We start from the raw sequence: 7318 nt of genomic DNA, 5'->3' as shown, positions 1-7318 counted from the left end.
CCGATTCTCCTCACGCGGGCCGACCACTGCATGTCTTCCCGGTGACTGTAGGAATGCGAGTAACTGGAAGGAAAAGTAAAATGAGAATAGTGACGAGATAGAAAGTAACAGGGGAAAAAACAGGAAAAAAGAGCAATACGGTAAAAGTAACAGAAAAAAGGAAAAAAACAAGAGCAATACGGGAAAAGTAACAGGAAAAATAAACGAAAAAAGTAAAAATGTAAAAGTAACAGGGAAAAAACGGAAAAAAGACTTATTAGGTAAAAGTAACAAGAAAAACGTAAAAAGAGTAACAGGATGAAAAATAATAAGAGAAAGTAAGGAAAAATAATAAGGAAAAAAGATAACAAGATAGAAAGTCATGGAAAAAAGAGTTACGAAAAAAGTAACAAGGGAGAGAAAAGAAACAAGAAGGAAAGTAATAAGAAGAAAAAGTAACAAAAATAATAAAAGCTTTTGTTTCTAATTCAAACCTAACCTAACCTAACCTAACCTAGCCTAGCCTAGTCTAGCCTACTTTTTTTCCTGTTACTTATATCCTAGCATTATTTCCCCTTACTTTATTTTCCTGGTACATTTTTTCCGATCACTTTCCCTTCAGTGCTATGACGCGTTTTCATATTCATTCTGTTTACTGTCTGGTGATTTTATACACCTTCAGAAACTTATGTAGGGGTTAAAATAGTGAAGACTCTGGCCATTAATCTTCTGACCTCCATAGACTCTTCCTAATGCAAATAAATTAGTCTATGTGTTTCAATATTCATTCTGTTTACTATTTGGTGATTTTATACAGCTTCAGAAACTCATGTAAGGATTAAAATAGTGAAGATTCTGGCCATTAATCTTCTGACCTCAAAGACTCTTCCTAATGCAAATAAAATCGTCTAATCATACCCAATCTTATGGTAAAAATGCGTCTCAGTACCGAAGGGGCCAAGAAAACCAGAAGACTAAGGCTGATATGCACTGGAGTGAATATATGTGCTAGAATGACATTGTATGGCTGAGTGTATGCTGTAATGAATGTTAATGCATTTTTTTTTTATAGTATGTAATCTCTCTCTCTCTCTCTCTCTCTCTCTCTCTCTCTCTCTCTCTCTCTCTCTCTCTCTCTCTCATAGCCTCAATCTGTCAGGAACCAGTCATCATGCACATCATACATATCAAACACACACACACACACACACACACACACACACACACACACACACACACACACACACAGACAGAGAAAGACCCTTTGATTTCGGGATTGGGTGAAAATCTTGTCCTCTTTTCTCTTCCTTGGTGATCAGAGGGAGCCGTGACTTCATTACTCACGCCGACTCTTGCCTTCCTCTACGCCGGGGCTGGCCGGAGGAAATGGGAGACACAAGGGAACACAAAGGAAGATAGAGAATGAGGGAGTCTGCGCTACGAGGCTGATATGAGTGGTAACGTAAGAGGAATGAGAAAATAGATAAGAAATAGTTGTAGTTGTAGTAGTAGTAGTGGTAGTGGTAGTGGTAGTGGTGGTATCATTATTATTATTATTATTAGTAGTAGTAGTAGTAGTAGTAGTAGTAGTGGTAGTGGTAGTGGTGGTGGTGATATTATTATTATTATTATTATTATTATTATTATTATTAGTAGTAGTAGTAGTAGTAGTAGTAGTAAGTAGATAGCTAGGGAGTAGATAGCTAGATAGATAAATAGACTGATAAATAAAGGGAAAGGACGTAGATAAAAACAGAGAAAGATAGATTGATAGAAATAGATAAATGAATAAATAGATAGATAGGAAAATAAATGAATAAGTAGAAAGGTAGTTTGCTTAGTAGATATATAGATAAATAGACAAAAACAGAAAAACAAATAAAGAAATAACGAAGTACGATAACAAAAATAAATAAAATGAAAATAAAACAGTGTGAAGTAGAACAGAATCTCACCTACACACCGCAGTTTTGAGAAAAGCTCGGCCGTCATAGCGGAGGGAAAACCCGTGACGCTATTCACGTAGGCTGCTCAGGTGAAACATTTCGGCGCTACATCTCGCCGTTTCAGTTAGCGCCGAAATGGATGCTGGCGAATTCTCTATCTATATGCTTTTTGCTTTTCTTTTTCTTTCTTTTTCTTTTCCTTTTTTTTGTTCCAGTAATGAATTGAAATTTTCTTTTTTTTTTATCCTTTACTTATTTCTTTTTTTTTTTTGTTCTAGTAATGATTTAAAATATTCGCTTTTTTTGTTATCCTTACTTATTTTTTTTTTTTTTTTTAGTAATGATTGAAAATTGTCTCCTCTTTTTTTCATTATCCTTACTTAAACCATGAGAATGCTATTAGCCATCACGCTGTCGAGTTTTTCAAGTGTGTTTTCTTTCTTTCTTTCTTTTTTTTTGTTCTAGTAATGATTTTAAGCTTTTTCTCTTTTTTTTTCATTATCATTAATTAAATTAAAACATGCGTTTAAAAATATGGCCTTTTAAGTGTTTCTCTTCTTTTATTTCCATTCTTCATCTATTTCCTGCTTATCCTCACATTTCTCATCCTGTTCCTACTTATCCTCCCATTTCTCATCCTATTCCTTCTTATCTTCCCATTCTCCATCCTATTCCTGCTTATTTAATTATTTTCCTCATCCTGTTTTTCATTATTATCCCATTTCTCATCTTATTTTCTTTATATTCCCATTCCTAATCCTCTAACTCGATCAGCTTATATTTCCATTCTTCGTCCTCTACATCAACTTGAACCTTTCATGAACCCTGCATGGAACTTTTCAATCCTTCGCGACCACAAGCAACGAAACGTACTGTGGCATAGAAGCTTAATTTTCTAGAGATTAACCGCTTCAATACCAGGACATGCTTTCATATTTATTCTGCTTACTATTTGGTGATTTTATACAGCTTCAAAAACTTAGGTGGAGGATTAAAATGGTGAAGACTCTGGCCATTAATCTTCTGACGTCCATAGACCCTTCCTAATGTAAATAACTCGTCTTATCACACCCAAAACTCATGATAAAAAATGCGTTCCAGTACTGAAGGGGTTAACTGTGCATTGGACCAGATTCCCACATTCCTACGCTACATCTCACTACATTTAAAGGGCTCTAGTTATAGTCACATGAATCTTTAACCCCCTTCAATATTGGAGCACCATTTTATCTTGAGATTTGTGCACGATTAGACCATTTTATTTACATTAGGAAAAGTCTATGGAATTCAGAAGATTAGTAGCCACAGTCTTCACTATTTCAATACCCTATATGAGTTTCTGAAGCTGTATAAAATCACCAAATAGCAAGCAGAATGAATATGGAAACGCGTCATGGTACTGAAGGGGTTAAAGGGGTTTTCCATTGATCTAGAGAGAAATTAACAAGATTTTTATAAACACGTAAATTGACCTATTCTAGCTTGTTGTGTTTTTAGGTGACAGCTCCAGATTTCCCGCGCAAAAAGGGAAACCCGCCACCCACCACCCCAGCGCACACGTTAGGTGAAAGAAGCGGTTCCTGTCAGAGGCATCACTACGAGGGTTGAGGGGGAGGCAGCTTGTGGTGGTGGTGGTGGGGGTGATGAAAGGGTATTACATTATTAATTTCTAATTGGAATGTAAAAGAAATGCATATCAGTTTGAATGGAAAATGATTTAGGGTATGTATTATGACGTGAGGCGAAAACACACACACACACACACACACACACACACACACACACACACACACACACACACACACACACACACACACACACACACACACACACACAATCGCTGATTAATGCTACCTAGTTTGTCTCTGTCATCCCCCCCTCTCCCCCCAAAATAAAAAAGGGAAAAAGAAGGAAAACACACAAACAAACGTAGAATAGATTAAAGTCAAGTTACGTTGAGATGGAAAAAAGAAAGACAAAAAGTAAAAAAAAAAAAAAAAAAACTGGAAATTTCCGTGAAAAAAAACCCAAAACAAATAAAACAAACAAAGACAAACAAACAACCGTAAAATAGTTAAAAGACAGAAAAAAACCCAAATTGATAAGTAGCAAAACTCAAATTTACGTGGAAAAGCAAACAAAACAGACAAATAAGAACAAAACTCAGCATGACATCACAGGTGGGGCGACACAGCAGCCTAGTGGTGGTGCAAACAATGACACTTGATTATTTCACTTGGGGAAATAAAACACACGGGTACCATAACTCTTTTCTCTCTCTCTCTCTCTCTCTCTCTCTCTCTCTCTCTCTCTCTCTCTCTGCGTCCCAGCCACCTATTAAAATTTAACTCGCAGCCTGCCGATAGAGAGACGGTGTTCTATATTCATCACCTTGTCTTTTTTACTTTCAACTTCCAATACAATCATCGTCCTGGTTTTCATCTTTCATTCTTTCCTCCTCCTCCTCCTCTTCCTCCTCCTCCTCCTCCTCCTTCTATTCCTTTTCCTCTTTTCAATGCTTATCTTCCTCCTCCCTCCTTTTGTCAATTTTCCATTCCTCCCCCATGCCTTACTCTCTCTTATCTTCATTCTTTCTTTCTCTCTCTCTCTCTCTCTCTCTCTCTCCCCATCCAGTGCGTCTTACCTTCCAATTACTTCCCTCCTTTGCTTTCATCTTATCATGTCTTCACTACTTTCTCTCAGATTTGTCTTCATCTTCCTCCGTTTGTTGTTATTACTTGTTCCTACTCCTTGACCTTTTCTTCTTCTTCTTCTTCTTCTTCTTTTCTTTTTCTTCTTCATTATCATCATCTTTTTACTTTTTCTTCTTTTTTTTCTTCATCATTTTCTTCTTTTTCTTTTTCCAGTAAGACATTCCTCCACCTTCTCTTTGTCTTTTTCCTCCTACTTCTCTTCCATCATCATCATTCCATTGTTATCTCCTCCTACTCTTATTTCATCCTCCTCCTCCTCCTCCTCCTCCTCCTCCTCCGCTTCCTCTTCCTCTTCTTCCACGTTATCCCTTCATCTCCTCCTCGTCTCCTCTTCTTCCTTTACGTCACTCCTTCATTTCGTATTGTTGTCTTCCTCCTCCTCCTCCTCCACCTCCTCCTCCTCCTCTTCCTCTTCTTCCTTCATATCATTCCTTCACCTCTTCCTTCTCTCTTCTTCCTTCATATCACTTCTTCACCTCATCTTATTGTCTTCGTATATATCAGTGCTTCACCTCCTCCTCCTCCTCCTCCTCCTCCTCTTCGTCTCCCTCTCACTCGCAAGTAATCGCCATATACTTTGATGCAGTTCGGTAGTTAGCTAATTACTGTCTTGAATGCGTGTGGTGGTGGTGAGGAGGCGGTGGTGGCGGCGGCGGCGGCGGCGGCGGCGATGGCACTTCCTTTCCCTCTCAGCCTACCGCCCTCCCTCTCCTTCTCCTTCTCCTCCTTCGGTTGCCTAATTACGTGCTCTCCTAAGGGCTTCACGCACGCTGCCTCTGTGGGTGGTGGCGAGACGAGAGAGTGGTGGTGGTGGTGGTGGTAGTGGTGGTGGTGGTTCTTATTTTTGTTGTCGTTGTTGTTGATGTTATTGTTGTTGATTATGATGTCCTCTTGTTGTTTTTATCTTGTTCTTCTTGTCCTTGTTGTAGGTTTCTTTCTTCGTCGTTTTCTTCTTCTTTTTCCTCTTTTTTTTCTTCTTCCCCTTCTTTTTTTATTTTTTTCCTTCTTTTTCTTCCTCTTCTTGTTCTTGTTTCCTATCTTGATCTTCTTGTTCTTGTTCTTGTTCTTGTTCTTTTTCCTCTTCTTGTGGTGGTGGTGACAATAATTTCCTTACCTGTATATTATTCTCTAATTAATGGAATCGATCTATTAAATCTGTTTTCATCAGTTTGTGGTTTATGGCACTCGAGGTTATTGCTGAATACGTGGGAGGCGGCGGCGGCAGAGGAGGAGGAGGAGGAGGAGGAGGAGGAGGAGGAGGAGGAGGAGGAAGATTAGGAGTTAGTCGGAATGGCAGGCAGATACAATGACCTGGATTCCTCAAGTAGATAATTACCACCATCGCCACCACCACCACCACCACCACCACCACCGCCGCCGCCGCCGCTGCCGCCACCACCACCGCTGCCGCCGCCACCACCACCGCCACAACCACTACCACCATCACCACCACCAGAAGTATTGCGTCATATACACGCCTCCAGCTGGCTGCGCTTGTCTGGCGAACGGACGAAAGCAGAGGCGAAAGGAAAAAAAAGAGAAAGAGAGAGAGAGAGAGAGAGAGAGAGAGAGAGAGAGAGAGAGAGAGAGAGAGAGAGAGAGAGATAAAAACACAAGACCCTCCACTTTGACTTCCTGACGAAGGCCCTGGTGGGGGGATGATGTGCCATAGGGAGAAAGGGGTATACCAACCTACCCCTGACACTTCCTGCCCCTCCACCACCACCACCACCACCAACGTCATGTCCCAGGGCACAAGGGACACACACACACACACACACACACACACACACACACACACACACACACACGGACACATGAGCAAGATAAGAAGGTCGTCCCACGCCACATGCGCGGCCGCTGGGGAGGGAGGACGCGTCGCCCGCCTCACTCATTCCCCTCCGTGACTCCCTGTGGTGAAGGTCCTCCAGCAGCGCCTCGCTCCACTCCGGTACTCACTCCCCCATGTCCTCACCAACCCGTGTCTCTTGTAACTTAGCCCCTGTCCTCTAACTTGTCCCTTCTTTCGTTCTAGCATCGATCTTCCTTATAAAAGTTAACTAGTTTTTTATTATGTCTCTTTTTTTACTCCTCCGTGTCTTTTCCACTGCCCGTGTCCTCAACTACCCGTGTCCCTTGTAACTTAGCCCTTGTTCTCTTACTCGCCACTTCTTTCGTTCTTCCTTATCAAAGTTAACTAGTCTCTTTTTATTGTCTTTTTCACTCCTCCGTGTCTTCTCTATTTCTTTTTCCGCTCCTCCGTGTCCTCAGCCACCCGTGTCTCTTGTAACTTACTCCCTGGCATCTTATTCTAACATCGCTCTTCCTTAGAACAGTTAACTAGTCTCCTTTTTTTCGTCTTTTCTCTGACCCGCATCTTTTCTCTCTCTTTTTCCACTCCTCCGTGTCTTCAACCATCCGTGTCTCTTATATCTTATCCCCAGTCCTCTAACTTGCCCCTTCTTTCATTCTAGCACCGGTCTTCCTCTCCTCTAACTTGTCTTTCATTCTGGCATCGTTCTCCATTATAAAGTTGAGTAGTCCCTCTTTCTCTGTCCCTTTTTCCCTTCCCTTGTGTCCTTTGTAACTTAGTCCCTCTCTTCTAACTTGTCTTTCATACTAGCATCGCTCTTCCTTATAAAGTTAGTGTCCCTTTCTTTTTTTTTTACTTTCTCCCGT

General features: G+C 40.7%; 1 protein-coding gene and 1 long non-coding RNA gene across 2 annotated transcripts in view; one reads left to right on the top strand and one right to left on the bottom strand.

Annotated features, from left to right (window-relative positions):
• Positions 1-7318, bottom strand: part of LOC123502835 — a 69556-nt gene continuing 62238 nt past the window's right edge. Inside the window, exon 3 of the long non-coding RNA XR_006674233.1 lies at positions 1-63. This is a non-coding gene — a long non-coding RNA (uncharacterized LOC123502835). The remainder of the gene's footprint in view (positions 64-7318) is intronic.
• The window catches only part of LOC123502834, a 46097-nt gene continuing 45220 nt past the window's right edge, over positions 6442-7318 (top strand). The window contains 1 exon segment of the mRNA XM_045252106.1: positions 6442-6590. The gene's annotated coding sequence lies outside the window, so the exon portion shown is untranslated.

The sequence above is a fragment of the Portunus trituberculatus genome, chromosome 12 (assembly GCF_017591435.1).
Source record: "Portunus trituberculatus isolate SZX2019 chromosome 12, ASM1759143v1, whole genome shotgun sequence".
In the NCBI taxonomy this organism is placed as follows: domain Eukaryota; kingdom Metazoa; phylum Arthropoda; class Malacostraca; order Decapoda; family Portunidae; genus Portunus; species Portunus trituberculatus.
The sequence above is the reverse complement of the archived record's forward strand: the minus strand, read 5'-3'. Positions and strand labels throughout refer to the sequence as shown.